The following is a 15,460-nucleotide window of genomic DNA, read 5'->3' as shown; positions in this document are numbered from 1 at the left end:
ATGACCTCGAGGAAGCCACTGCATCCCGCTGAGTGTCAGCTGAGGCATCTGTAGAAAGTGGATAAGGAATCCCACGGCTTACCCCACTCAATGAGTCCTCGGCAGGGTGAAATCATGCCGATGAAAGCACTTTATCAACTACAATGTGCCTTCAAAATATAAGTCATCAGCACTACATTTCATCGTTTAACCCGCAGAGATTTCTCCCTGTGCTCGGAACACCGTGCTAAACTCACCCTGATGGGTCCACGCCCATTAAAGACAGGAAACTGAGGCTCAGAAGCAAAGTGGTGACGTGAGGTCTGCTGGCTGGGAGCCCGCACTCTCTCTTCTCACTCCCCCACATTGTGCACTTGACTTTTCTTGCTGAGCAACTACTGCCTCGCTTCAAAATCCCTAGCTCCTTGAGGCAAAGATCTAGACACAGTGCCCTCCCCAGCATCTCATCCCATGACCTATGGTTCTGCTAGATCTGAGCAAGGTCTCAGGGTACCTAATTGCTGGGTGGGGACTAGCGCCCAGGTCTACTGACCAATGGATCCCACCATATCATTGCCGCTAGGGCCCCTGAGCTACAACACCTGGCCATTGCCCCCGTGATGACCCTGCAGCATGACAAGATCCTGAACTATCAGGATTAGAGGCTCTCCCATGCTATGTGTGCCTTTTACTATATTCTGATTCTCTGTTAACCAAAGTGGGTAGCGTCTCTTCACTGGTCAAGAAAAATAGCCCATCCCCTAATGGGGACAGGCAGGTAGTTGTCTTTAAATGATCAGATTACATTATATACTCCAGGAGATCTGTTCCATCACAAACCCCTTCATATGGAGATCCCTAGGCTGTAGGACAGTTATTATAGCCAAACTGCTTTGTCATTGTCAGTGACAGGAGGCTTTGTTCATTCCAATGGCAAAATGTTTTGTGGATAGGCCCATAGGATTCGCAGACCTGCAGCAGAACTGGCCTTCTGCTCCCTTAGTGTGAAATGAAAGCCAGTCCCAGTGAAACTGCAACTTTTCCATAAAGTTACTCAGCTTCTCCAGGGTCTAACATTCCTGTCTCTCTTCTCTCTGGACTTCAGTGTAGTTCTTCTCTTAAAGTGTGCCTCACTTCTTTGCCCCACTGACTCACTATTGTGGCAGGATTCAACAATGCTTACAAACTCTGCGAAGAAATGCGTAACGAAAGAGGCTGCTGTTGATTCTCATTCCTCAAAAGAACTTTCCAGAGCATGCTGCTTGTTGCCAGAGAGGAAGTGACATCTCTTCCCTCCAGAAAGACCCTCCTATGATTCAAGTTGGGATTATGCAACTGGATTCAGTTCTCACAATACTATTTATCTGTGGAGATGGATGTTCCGCTAACTCAGCCTTTAGAAGAAAGAATGTGACATGTTTCTTGTCATGCTCTTATCTTTTTTTTTTTCTAAAGATTTTATTTATTTATTTGACAGACACAGCGAGAGAGGGAACACAAGCAGGGGGAGTGGGAGAGGGAGAAGCAGGCTTCCCGCCGAGCAGGGAGCCCGATGCGGGGCTCGATCCCAGGACCCTGGGATCATGACCTGACCCGAAGGCAGACGCTTAACGACTGAGCCACCCAGGCGCTCCGTCATGCTCTTATCTTAAACTAAACTACCTGTGAAAGACTTCCTTCTCGTCATTATTTATAATTTAATTACAAACCATTGTGGCCCACGAAAAATACATCCCCTTAAGCGAGGAGAGAATATGAGTTTTAACACATATGTCAACTCTGGTCATTTGATGGTGGCAGTCAGGAGCACAAAACTGAGGCGTATGAGGCCCAATCCAAGCTCAAAGGGAAGAGCACCAGATTGATGAGCGATGGCTGCCAAGGGCACAGAAGTAGGAGATAGCAGTCTACGTGTGACATATTCACTATTATATTTGTTCCAAGGCTTCTACTAAAATGCTATCATGCACACATCAGCACACTGTCCCTCTTACCTGCTTTACGGGAATAAAGGTGAACGTGCTATTATTCGTATTTTGTGCCACTATTTCCAAGTGGACCAGGTTTTCTGAAGGCAGCAGATAGGCCACGAATCTCTCTCCTCTAGTGATAAGGTCCTCATGTTAGCAAACTTGCTCTGCTCTGACACAGTTGTGGTTTTAATGGAGAACTAATGTCTTCATCAGTATCTGTGCTATTTCACACTTCATTTCCTTCCCCAGCTCTTGGATGAAAACCATTCGGTCCTGGTGATTTACTTTGTGGGAGCTTCTTTCAAGTTAAGTTTCCTTCTCTAGGGATGCCACGCAAGCATTTCTCAGGGCTCCAGCGGGGGAGCACCCAGCCTGGAAACATCAGTGTGTGATCAAGTCATTCAAGAAAGCCAAAAGGCCTTGGCAGGCACCTAGCAGCGAGGTCCTTGGCCTCGGCCTTTGAGGCTGAAGGCAACAGAAGCAGCTGCTACTTTTTCTGCCTCTCAGGGAGCACTGGTTCAGCGGGGCAAGGTGGTCTAGATTGCCAGGACCCCGAGCGCTAGGAGCACATAGAAGGAACACATAGATGCTTTGAAACTGAAACAGTTCAGGCCTCTCCGTATATCACAGTGAGTTTCACAAAATCTCCAAACAACCTCAAGGCAAAATCTTAAACTTCTTTTCTATGCCCTACGGTTGTAGCAACCCCCAGCCCAGATTCTCTAAGACAGTCCTAATTTCAAATATTCCATTCTGTGGCTCTTGAAATACATTTCCATTTAAAATATACAGATAAAAGATAACATCCTAATATCTGGCTTGAAAAACCATCCTTTAGCATAAGTACACAATAAAATACTTAACTTTTAATTTGGCACATTCTGGCCAAATGGTCCAACTGTCAGGAGTCGGTAAGGAGGGTAAAGGAAAAAGTGGCACAACGTCAAAAAAAACTTTAAAGGACAGAAACAGAAAGTACCTACCCCCTGGCTGTAACAGTCACACAGCCTTGGGGACTGGGCATACGGGGCTGGGGAAGGACAGATTCCTCTGCAGCTCCTTCAGGCAAGACCACACCTGACTTGTTCTCCACTGGGAGGCGACAAAAAAGGATTGAGGATAAAGGACCCAAGACGAAGCTGCCCAATGCAGAGCCAAGACACAGTAGCATGCAGAGAACCTCTCACTGCATGCATCCTGGGGGCAGAAGCCCACATGACGTGGTCTCGTTTTTGGCCTTAAACAGAGTTTTTGGTTTGTTTTTTTTTTAATTTTTTTATTCTTATATTTGCCTTAAATAGAGTTTAAGGAGGCCAGCCAGAGCCGTGTTGGACCATTGAAGAATCTGCCAGTTTCTGCAGAAGATACATAAGCACCTTCCCTCAAAGCAAACTCCACATATAGAGCCAGGCCTGAGGCCTCCCCAGAGAAGCCTGTTTAAGTGGCCTGGGCCTGAGCCACACAGCCTCTGCTGTGGTTTTGCTCCTACTGTTTTGTTTTTTAGAAGAATATCTGATAATCATATCTTGATAACTACGAGCCTGCCCTTCACCCTCTGACAGGTAAGCTTTAATCAGAATACCACACGGAGTTCAAACACTATTTAACACCAAGAAGAGTAAGAAAGGACAGCTTCAATTTCTCCACACTTGCTGGTATGAAAGCACGGTGTATTCCATATTTCTCACTGGAGGACCAGGTGGGTCATTCTCAACATCAGCATGTGTGACCTTGGGTCTTTGCCAAGTGAGGCAGTCAAAACAGGAAAGCCCAGCATGTCACAGGGGCGCTCTGAATGAGTGCGAACATTTATGCCACCCAAAAAAGTAGCACCCGTGAGCAATGTTCATACTATAGCAAATGTAAATTTTTAAGAACAGATAAAATCATTACACTGTTCAGATGTCATCTAGCTATATACGATAAGAATTGGAATATTCCAGAAAGCAAATGACTAGGAAAAAAAACTATATCCCTAATGTCATAAAACACCTAGCTTGGAATAAATTTCCTTGACAGTGGAGAAATGAATCTTCTCACCCAAAGGCTAGAAATGTCCAAATTCCAGCTGTCAGAGGATAACAAAATCATGGGGAGGGAGTTTATGTCTCCACTGTAGGAGATGCTGTCCCTGCTTGACTTGGCATTCTAAGTTCTTTATAGACCCCTACATTGCCTTTAGTGGAGTCCCACACACTGCTCACATGCAGTCCCCCAGAATAAGAATCAGGGAGGTCTCTCTGCTAAGAAATAGGAGTAACCTGGGCCACTCCTCCTTCTCCCAGCTGGAGAAAGGCCACTGGAGGGGTTTTGAGTAACAAGAATACCAGTCATTGGCTCCAAGCCTGGGGCAGGAGATCTGTGGAATCCCAGGCCCTGGTCCTCCCCCTTTGGCTGGCAGGGTCTCCAAATGGCTCTTGAGCTCTCCTTGGCAGTCATTAAAATTCACCTGCTGCAACCACAGGTGCCATTCTCTGCTCCATCTCATGGCCTTGGTTGCAACACCCCATTGTTCCTGATCCCAGGGGGGGAGCCTGAAGGTCACCATTGGCCTGGGCCAAAACTGCTTCCTGCTCCCGTCCCTGCCAATTTGCACCACACACTCCAAAGGTCACCAGCTTGATGTCAATGCTTCCTATCCCTACATGGGCCTTGCTGCTTCTCCAGACCTACAGCCCCTACTAGGGCCATCCCTGCCGCACATGGGAGAGGAGCCCGTCCCCAGCAGTGTCAGATATCTGAATGGGACTCTCGAGCAGTGCCTTCAGCTCCTAGGAACGTAGGGCTGCGGTGACAGATCATGTAAGTGTACTACAGGGAGCACAGTTCCTCTGTGCTTAAAACCAACCAGGTCTTCTGGCTGAAACGAAGACTCTCAGATCTCAGATGGGCCCTTACGGAGAGGCAAACTTGTTCGGCACTCTCTTTTTATAAGCCTTGTTACAATCCTGGAGCCAACCAGCAGTGCCAGCTGTTGAACCCCTCTGTCTCCCTGGCAGCCCTGAACATAGCCCTGAACACCTACAAATGTCCAGACTGGGTGCCCACATGAAGTATGGCTGAACTTCCCAGCTGGGCTAGCCAAAAGAGGCTCCATAGACAGGATCATAGTTACTGTTTGGCTCTGGGAAGGCTGACAAAGACTTTTTTCTTGCCCAAGAACCTGCTCTAGAGCCCACAGAAAACAGAAATCAAGAACTTTCTTTACCTGAAATTCTTTGTCTCAGAACACCAAGCACAGGACACCACCAGGAAAAGGCTCTTAGCAATTTAAGGAATGGTACAACCCCCAGCTATTTAGATCCACCCTCAGCTCAAGCATCTTAGAGCAGTAGAGAAACAGAGAAAGCAGCACCAAAAGGAGGTTGGAAGAAAAGGAGGCATCTCTTTTTTTTTTTTTTTTTTTAAGTTTATAGACCCAGTCCTGACATTTTTCCACATTGCCAGTGACTGGTTTCCAGCTTGTTCTCTTTAAGACTGAGAATGTTCTCTTGAAGACTTGATTTTGTGACAAAATTCATCAAGCCCCCTGCTTCTAATTATAAAACACATTTTAAAATGCAGTTTCATTATTTCCTAGTTCACACAATAAGACTTCAGATGGGAACAGAAGATGCATGAGAAAAGCCGTGTGCCCGTAATATGTATGATGTTACACATATGGGAATTGCCTGAAACCCATGTCTTCCTAACTCAGCACTAATATTTTACACACCAGGCTGTTTCAAGTTGTTCTTTCTTTTTTTCTTTCCTACTGGCCTTCATGCTCAAGTAAGTCAACAATTGTCTCCATGAAATTTTTTCAATAAAAATTGGTGAATATTTTCTTGCCCCCTACAAAGGAAGACATTATTTTAGCAAATTTGAATTCATTCTAAGCAAACACTCTAAAATTAAAAAGGCCAAGGAGTGGTCTGTATTTGGACTGGGAGTGGCCCTAATATGAACACAGTAGGCTATAACGGCTTTGCCCACCTTTCCAAGTCTCATAACCAGGAAGCCCAAACAAAGCCCAATATCTTATCCCTCAAGAGTTGTCACATGATGACAGCTAGGCAATGACTGGGGGGAATACTGATCTTCATGTGGACACTTGGAAAAGCCTCAGTCTAATCAGCTACTTTCTAGCAGACTGTCAAAGCCTTCTTTTTCTCCAACCTGCAATCAAATCAAACTGTAACTTGAAGACTAAATGTCACAAATGGACAAAGTCAGATGAACCTTTGGGGACCAAGACGTTCCCCTACTTGGCTTGCCAAAGCCAGGATCAAAGGAAGCTTGGAGTGGGTGCAATACCACAGCCCTGGAACAGAGGTCAGGTATTTGGCCTTTTCCCAGCTTCCAATGATATTGAATACAACAGATAAATTAAGATCAAGGCACATGGCAGTTCTAAAAGCACCAGCCTGTCCCCAGGAGATCCCAGGGGAGAGCCATCATCCACTGCAAGCCAGATCTTGTCGTCACTTGGAGGAATGCCTGTTAACATGGGGATGTATTACAAACAACAATGTCTAATCAAAAGCCCTACAACATGATCACAGAAGGGGGCGAACTCATCAAGAGCCCTCACTTGGCCAAGGAAGGGATCCTAATGCAGCATAGGACAAAGTCGGTGAAACTCCCTATGCTCCAGCTCCTGATTAAGCATATGTGTGTGGAGAGGTGATTACCCAAAATAGCAAGAGAGCTCAAGTGCTTACGGGAAAATCTGACCCTTTCACTTAAGGCAAGCATGGCCTACCAGCAAATCTCAAAGACAGGAAATATTTCTGGGCTTAATAACTCAAGCCGATATTCATTTCAGGTTGGGGGATTTCCTTTATCCAACTGCTGGTTTCCAAAGTTGATGCACATGGGCATCCCAGCTGTGAGTGCTGCATGATTTGATAGTTCCTTATTCAGTAGAGCCTTGGAGTTCTGCCAGAACCTACCCCTACCCCTTAGAAGGCAGAATCCCAAGTGCCTCCTTGGCTGGAAGAATTATAAGATACCAAGCTTCAGGCTTCACTGGACCCAAGAGTAAGGCCCAAGAAGGGAGCATAAAGAATGTAAATCATCTCTCCAGGATCCATCTTCATGGTAGCAAAGGAGTCATCTACATGCTTTCATCTTAGGATTGCCAGGAAGGCCCCTCTTGTTCTAAGTTCGCCTATAGTTCAACACTGAAGATCATCAAGGTCATAGTTTTATTTTTATTTAAAAGAGACTTTTCAATGTATAGGAGCCCCTTTCTTTTAAAAGGCCATCTGCTTTTTAAATAAGGAACGATGTGGTAAAAAAAAAAAATTTTTTTTTAAGAGAAGTGAAGTCTGGAACTGCTATAGTGATTTTGCTTCTACAAGGGAAAGCCTAGAGCCACTCCAGGGCCACAAGGCTAACCTAACACACACACACTAAAAAGCTTTAAATTTACACAACTCAACAAATCTCATCTCTGTATCTCCCATGTCACACATCCCAAGGCAGTTGCAGTTGTTTCAGAAAAACAGTCAATCAATGAATAACTCCTATGCACATACAATGGGAGATGCCAATACAGATAATGCAGGGCCCTGCCTGCAAGGCATTTACAACCTAGAGTATAGACAGAATGGAGATATAAAATTACTGGGCCTGAAAAATACCTTGGCATGCTTTTCTGCTAGGTAATATCCTTTCTGCAAGAGTCTAGCAACATCACTCACAAGAGCAATTTTACAAAGACTCAGAGCTCCCTGCTCTAGGATAATCGGGAGTTGAATAAAGGCAGAGAATGTCATAAGGTCGTGCTTTCCTACTTTAACTCCATTACCCTGCTCTAGGTTCCAAGGAATGCTTCTGTGTGGAAATTCAGTGAGACCCAAGACTTAGTTACAGCAGCCCACTCTTCCCTATGTGCGTCCCACTGAGATTTATAGCCCAGGTTTAAAAGGTCATCTATGAAACAGTTCATCTTTCTAGGCAAGGCAAATGTGCAGAGTTCATCCTACGTCTGCAAAGACTTCCTGTCCTAATGGTTATGAGCTGTGGGGTCTTGCTTGCCTTCTCCAATCTCATCCATAAGAGTTGGTACAGACTTACTGTTGCCACCCAGATAATGCAGTGATGATTTATACACCTTCATGTGGCATTTGCCATGGCTTAATGTAGGCTCTTCTTCCCTTCCCTACTAGAATATAAACTATTTGGGAGCAAGAACCATATTTTATGCTCTAGAGAATCTAACAAGGACTAAGCACAGAACCAACCGTCACTAGATACATTGAGTTAACTGGGGGGTTTTAATCGCAGTTCTTAACAAACACACTCAAATAAAGCAATTACCTAAATCAAAATGATACATCAATGCACCTGTGCAAATTATACCCAGACCTGAAATGCTAAACCAAAGCAGAACAATGGATTCAAAGACTAACTGATCACACCTTTTCATTGGAAATGTTGATGACGTCACATACACAATATGGTGTGTAGTACAATGAACATAACAAATAACATGGAATCCAAACTCTATCTTCAGCTAGAATAACCTCTCCAAAAAAGAAAGTAGTTAATGTATTACAATTTAATTATATTGTTCTAGGGCTGGGGCAGGAAAAGTGCAAGACAAGCCTGGAACATCTTGTTGCATCAGAAAGTAAGAAAGTGCTCAGAGAAAAATGGGAACATGTCAAAGCATACAAGAGCTAATTGGAAAAGACTTCCACTGGCCAAGTCAGGAGTGATCTGAGTATCAAAATAAATAAGAACAGGTTATAATCCATTAAATGATATAGGAACCTGTAAGTCCATGAGTCCATTTAAATAAATGCATAAATACATAAATATTTTACTTAATTAACTAATAAAAAAGAAAAGCTCTTCCTCGCACTAGAAGGTCAACTAATAAATGCAGAAGGAATGATAGAGATAAAAATATCATCATCTTCGGGGCGCCTGGGTGGCTCAGTCGGTTAAGCGGCTGCCTTTGGCTCAGGTCATGATCTCAGGGTCCTGGGATCGAGCCCCACGTTGGGCTCCCTGCTCAGAGGGGAGCCTGCTTCTCCTTCTCCCTCTGCCTGCCACTCTGCCTATCTGTGCACTCTGTCTCTGTCAAATAAATAAATAAATAAATCTTTAAAAAAAAAAAAATATATATATATATATATATATCATCATCAATGGACTTCCCGTTTCTGGTTCCAGCATGTAAGGAGCTTAGAAGTCATCACTCCATCTTAACAACAACTAAAAACCTGAACAAACTTGGATGTGTCAGAGAAATGAGGTCACAGGGTAAACTACTCCCCCTCCCCAGAACTGAAGAGACAGGCAGATACTGAGACTCATAACTTACTGGAGCAGAAACCCATGAGCACAAACCCCTGCAGGAATGGCGCCAGGGTCAGAAAACCTGATTATAATTGACAAATTGCTAGAGGCTCAATCTGGACAAGTATGAGAGTTAGAAACTCCAGGGGGACTCGGTCCTAGGGGGCTCCCACACTTGGGTGACTTTTACCTCCAGGAGCTCTACAAGGAGCTCTTCATAGCAACTAGCAGAGAAAAATCCCCTCGTGTTTCCAGTCTGGGGAGCAAACAAGGAACCATTCTGAAATATGCCACAACATTCTCTTCTCAACAAGGCCCGCCCTCAGAAGAAACTATTTTCCAGAGCCTAACCTACCTGGGGAAGGGAACTACCCAGCTCTGGCCCCACTCCAGCCATCCTGTCCCAACCATGTGGGAGGGAGGAGGAACCCGAGAGGAACCAGTGAAGTTCATGTTCCAAGAACACAGGCTCACCTGTGCCCCCATCACAGGGCACTCCAGAATACTCCCCTCCCCTGACAGTGTCTGCTCACACACCACAATGGGACTAAACTAAAAATCAATAACAGAGAGCTGAAAAATCCCCAAATCCTTGGGAAGTAAACAACACACTTCCAAACAGCACATAAATCAAAGAAGAGATCTCAGGAGAATTTTTTTAATACTGTGAACTAAATGAAAAGGGAAAACAATCATCAATGGATGCTTAAACAAGTGGGTGAAAGTTTGATTAGGAACAAAACACACAGTCTCAAAATAACTCTCTATAAATTATTAATTTCAAAGGAGAACAAACTAACTTTACGGTGGAGAGAACTGTCTGGTGCTACCTTAACCAAGTGACCGAAGGGACTATCACCAAGATGGTGCAACTAACCCTATTGTGGCAATTATTTCACAATATAGTCATATATCAAATTATCACATTGTACACCTAAAATGTACACAATGTTATATGTCAATGAAATCTCAATACAAGTGGGAGAAAAAAAAACAGGAGAGAAAAAAAAGCAGCTGGGTGATGTCTTCTCAAAAAAAAAAAAAAAAAGGAAGTCAACATCACCAAAATTGGGATAAACCACTATCATGGGCTTTTGAGATGGTAAACCGAGGATACATCACCCTGTGGTATTCCTGCCAAAGATGCATAATCTGAATCTAAACATGAGAAAACATCAGACAAACCAAATTAGGAACAGGCTACAAAATAACTGTGCTCTTCAAAAACTAACAAGGTCAAGAAAGACAAGGAAAGGCTGAGGAACCGTTCCAGATTAAAGGAGATTAAAGGAATTTGACAACCAAATGTGATGCATGATCTTGGATTAGATCCAAGGAAAAAGGAATAGCTGTAACGAACATTAGGACAAATGGTGAAAATTGAATATGGACTGTGGGTTATATAACAGATTATATCAACGATGAGGTCTCCAATTTACTAACAAGTGTTTCAGAAAACAATTATATATTTATATGTATGCATGTGCGTATATATATACATACGTACATGTATGTGCATGCATGTGCTTGTATGTATTATGTGTTCATATATAAATGTGTGTTCATACATATATGTGTGTGCATGTATACACAAAGAGAGAAAGAGAAAACAAATGAGGCAAAATATAAACAATCAGTGAAACTGAGTAAAGGGTATACGGACAGAAATCTTTTGTATAGTTCCTATAACATTCCTGTAAATTTGATATTGTATCAAAATCAAAAGTTAAAAAATATTTAATTTGGAGAAACGATCAAAAAGACTTTGGAGGGGCGCCTGGGTGGCTCAGTCGTTAAGTCTCTGCCTTCGGCTCAGGTCATGGTCCCAGGGTCCTGGGATCGAGCCCCGCATCGGGCTCCCTGCTCCGCAGGAAGCCTGCTTCTCCCTCTCCCAATTCCCCTGCTTGTGTTCCCTCTCTCGCTGCGTCTTTCTCTGTCAAATAAATAAAATCTTAAAAAAAAAAAAAAAAGACTTTGGAAAAAGTCACATTATCTGAGAGCTAAAAAGACACTTATAGTCTTTAAAATTAGATTAAAGCTGCAGACATACCAAAATTACAGAAGTTACAGCAAAGGTTTGCCTAATAAAGCTAAAGATTCAAGAATGGGTTCTCTGGTTCCTCACTACCTCCATTCATATGAGAAATTTTTAAAATTAGATTTGACTAGGGCACCTGGGTGGCTCAGTTGGTTAAGCCTCTGCCTTTGGCTCAGGTCCTGAACTCGGGGTCCTGGGATCCAGCTCTGCATTGGGCTCCCTGATCAGCAGGGAGTCTGCTTGTCCCTCTCCCTCTACAACCCCCACTCATGCTCTCTTTCTCTCAAATAAATAAATAAAATCTTTAAAAAATTAGATTTGATTATGGAACATTATATTTAACTAATTATTGCAGTATTGGATGAAATGCAAAGTCCTGTGGAACAATAGAAATAATTAAGTGTTGAAAATGCAACCCTCCCCTTGGCACTAATCAAGGAAGAAAAAGGAAATGAAGAATTTGGTCAGCATTGGACCAATCCAATGAGTGATCGACCTTTAGCTCAGGGTGATGCCTTGACTCAGTGCCCCTTCCCCAATCCAGGAGTTGGGAGTTTCCCTAGAGCAGGGCCAGGACAAGGATGAGGTGAGTAAGGCAACATTGAAGGCAGCACCGAAGACTTCAGTAATCAAAATACACAATATTTTAATGCAATATTTTTAAAAATAAAAATTAATACAAAACTCAGTGATGAACAAAATACCAAACTATTAAATAAAGACAGTGTTACGGACTGAATGTTTGTGTCCCCCTACAATTTGTATGCTAAAGCTTTAACCCCCAACGTGATGGTATTTGGAAATGGGACTTGGAGAAATAATTAGAGCTAAAGGAGGCCATGAGGATGGGGCCCTCATAATGGGATTAGTGCCCTTTTAGGAAGGGACACCAGAGTGCACTCTCTCACTGGTGTGCATGCTCTCTGTCTCTGTCTCTCTCCCTCTTTTTCCACCATATGCAGACACAGGGAGAGGGCAGCTATCTGCAAGCCAGGAAAAGAGCTCTCACCAGAAACTGACTCCGCTGGACCTTAATATTGGACTTCCAGCCTCCCGAGCTGACAGAAATAAATGTCTGTTGTTTAAGCCGCCCAATCTGTACTCTGTTGTGGCGGCCCAAGTTGACTAAGACAGACAAGATCAGTATTACTGTCTCCTCAATATTTTGATACTTAGCTCACTGTGGATTTTTTTTCATATTAAATTTGATTAGTTTAATATTGCACTAAAACATTACTTACCTTGATAGCGACGTAAGCGTTGCCTCACCCGAGGGCTGGCCCTGCCCTGGGAAACACAGTCTAGGGCTGAACCCTGCTCCCCCCACAACATCCTCACCTTTCACCAGCAGCCTGCCCTCCCGCAGCAAAGTAGCCAAACGCCTGTGGTTCCTGGCCTGGGTTCTGCCAATGTCTTGCCTTGTTAGGCAATGTTGAGGTGCTCACCAACTCCCTGCCAACTCCACCTGGCCAGCCCTGCCTCGTCTGGTTCCAAAGAAGGAAAATATTAAACAGATGTCTCGCCCCAAGACAGAGGTTGGACCAGTAAGTGAGATGGCAAGTTGATGTGGGGGAGGGGGAGTGGAAGACAAGGATTAGTGGCCCCGGTATTACTTATACGACTTAACAGGGAAGCTCCCTCGGAGAGGAGAAGTCCTACCAGTCATCAAAGAGTAGAACGTCTTCCCTTCTACATACACACATAATGGGAAAGTAAATGCAGGTTCTGGTAACTTCCCTGGAGGAGGTAAGGTAGGAATGAAGAGGAGCTGGTTGGAACGGAGGAAGGAAGGCTGACGATGAAGCACGTCTGCTCCCCACCAGGAGCTGGGCTAGGGGCTTCCCATATTTACCTTGCTGAGTCCTCCCGCCTCGGAGTGCTGGGCCGGGAAGGTATCACTCTCCTGGCTGCCAGAAGGCTTTCAGGCACATAAGAGCGAGTATTTATAGAACATCCGTGCAAGAAACCATCAGCTCTCCCTGCTGGAAGGCAGAAAGCTGTGGTCTGCCACGTGTGCTCCTGCATCCGAACATGAAATGTATGAGGTGTCTCGGGCTGGTGCCTAAGAGATCACGGTCCTTGATATTTCCAGAACCTGACCTCTGCCAGCACCACAGGGGCTCCAGTCTCTGGAGCTGGAAAAGACACGCCATCGCTGCCAAGCGGGGCCGAGCCCTTCCTGGAGTTACGGTGGCAGCAGCACCTGTTTCCATTGCTATGTGTTTTAGCCATCTCCTAAAATCGCCCTGCCACTCTGAGCACCAGCAAAAGGCCGAGCTGTGCTCTGCAGAACGGCGTCAGTCCATCGCCAGGCTCCCAATTCATCATTCTCCAGTAGAGAATGAACTCCGTTCAGTGTGCGACGAGAGCTACCTACAGCCCAAGTGAGAAAGAGATGAAATCTGACTTCAAAACCGGAATAAGCACAAATATCTGCAACAAATTCAACATTTCCAAAAACACCCTGAATAAAACTTGAGTTAGGAGCCAATTTCTCCTCCTTGTAGAAGAAACACCTGGATTATATTGCCTCGGGGTGGAACAGAGAGGCATGTTTCCTGTGGCTTCCCAGAGAGGAAAAATCCTTGGAGGAGACCAGCTTTCTCTGCAACTCTCCCGCACTCCAAAAAAAGACCCAGCAACTCCAAGATTATCAAGCCAACTGCAGCCCTGCAAGCCAGCTGAGGAGTCCCTGGAGCAAAACAAAACTTGGAGAGAGAAAGAAAAACAAAGAAGAGAAAGAGGAGAGGCAGAGCGAGGGAGGGAAAGGTCTGGCAGGAGCTGGTGGGTTTGAGTAAGGCGGGATGGGGGGACCCCCTCCGCTATTTCGGCCTCTGCTTTTGGCGGCCTCTCCATCTTGCCATTGATGGGCCTGACGTGATTCTCCACCCAAGTACACTCCATAGGCCTGCACTGGAAAACCTACCACCTTCCACACAGTCCTGGTTCCATCTGATTCACACCAGAAAACTCTGGTTTCCGGAGCCCAGTGCATTTTTGCAACTGGATGGAAACAACGATGCAAATCAGATGCAGAGAACATCTGTAGCTCCTCACCACACTTGCCACCAGCCAGCTCCCTCATCCAGCCTTCGAGGTGACCGACGTGGGTGACCAGATGCAGTGACGGCGCTCCTCCAGGCTTTGGTGTCCGCAGCCACCAGCACCCCAGGACCCCCAAAAGAGGGAGCCAGATCCAAAAAACAACAAAGTTTGCACAACAGCACCAGATGACCAGGAGCCCAAACTGGAGAATGAAGGCAAGGACCGCGGGAACGCAGGCCAGGGCAGGACGCACAGGCTCGTAATTTACGGGACGTGACACAGCCTCCCAAGCAGGCTAGCGTGTGAGCCGGCAATTTCCCTCAGGATCAGGCCTTTGTGTTCCAAAGCTGGGCAGGTGTGAGGAAACAGGGACAAGTGGCCACCCTGACTCAATCAAATGTTTGCTACTCATGGCTTTGAAGGGGGGAGGGCCGGCTGGAACCGAGGTCTGGTCCACACAGCAGGGGCTCGAAGGGCAATTTAATCATCCTGGGCTTGGGCCAACCTATCCTGTCAGGGTGAGGGAGGAACAATTTGTTACCGCTGCTGTCATGGGCACTGGGCAGCCTTAGCCAGAGACCTGCAGGCAGCAGTCCCCGCAGAGGCTAGAGCAGAAGAAGTGGGGTGGCAGTGGCGTGGACTGGGCGGGCAGCTCGGGAGAGGGGTAGCTCCACAAGCACAGGGAATTCACGCATCCTTCATCCAGGCTCTGCTTCTGGGACACCTGGAGGGAATCGAGAAACTACGAACAACCTCTCGGCTCCCTCCCAGCCCAGGGAGTCAGGTGCCCTTGCTCCGTGCTCCCACAGACTCTGCACACGCTCCATGGGAGTACTCGTCACCTGTGTTACATTTCTCTGTTGACGCATCTGTCTTCTTGAGAGCAGGCACTGTGTTTATCTGCCTTTCTGCCTCCCAGCACCTAGTAGCCGGTCTGCAAGGTTCATGCTTGAGTGAATGAACTACCGCTATGACAAGAGTGTGATCCATGCCCTCTGCTGACCTTGGGGGGGGTGCTTTTGTGCTGTAGAGCAGTCCGGACATTTGCACGAGTTGGGACGAGGCAGCCACGTTTGCTAGGACAAAGGAGCGTGACTCAGGGTTTGTCTGTCACTGCCGCGCAGACTGACCT

The 15,460-nt window shown here is 45.6% G+C and overlaps 1 protein-coding gene across 8 annotated transcripts in view; it reads right to left on the bottom strand.

Moving 5' to 3' along the window:
* Positions 1–15,460, bottom strand: part of TBX15 (T-box transcription factor 15) — a 176,784-nt gene that overhangs the window by 135,116 nt on the left and 26,208 nt on the right. The window contains exon 1 of one of the 8 annotated variants that reach the window (XM_034990179.1): positions 13,136–15,077. The exons of the other annotated variants lie outside the window; for them this stretch is intronic. The gene's annotated coding sequence lies outside the window, so the exon portion shown is untranslated. Of the gene's footprint in view, positions 1–13,135; positions 15,078–15,460 lie in introns of those variants that run through there. 8 annotated transcript variants of the gene reach the window in all.

The sequence above is a fragment of the Mirounga leonina genome, unplaced genomic scaffold (assembly GCF_011800145.1).
Source record: "Mirounga leonina isolate KUSES-001 unplaced genomic scaffold, KU_Mleo_1.0 Mir_507, whole genome shotgun sequence".
Classification (NCBI taxonomy): domain Eukaryota; kingdom Metazoa; phylum Chordata; class Mammalia; order Carnivora; family Phocidae; genus Mirounga; species Mirounga leonina.
The sequence above is the reverse complement of the archived record's forward strand: the minus strand, read 5'-3'. Positions and strand labels throughout refer to the sequence as shown.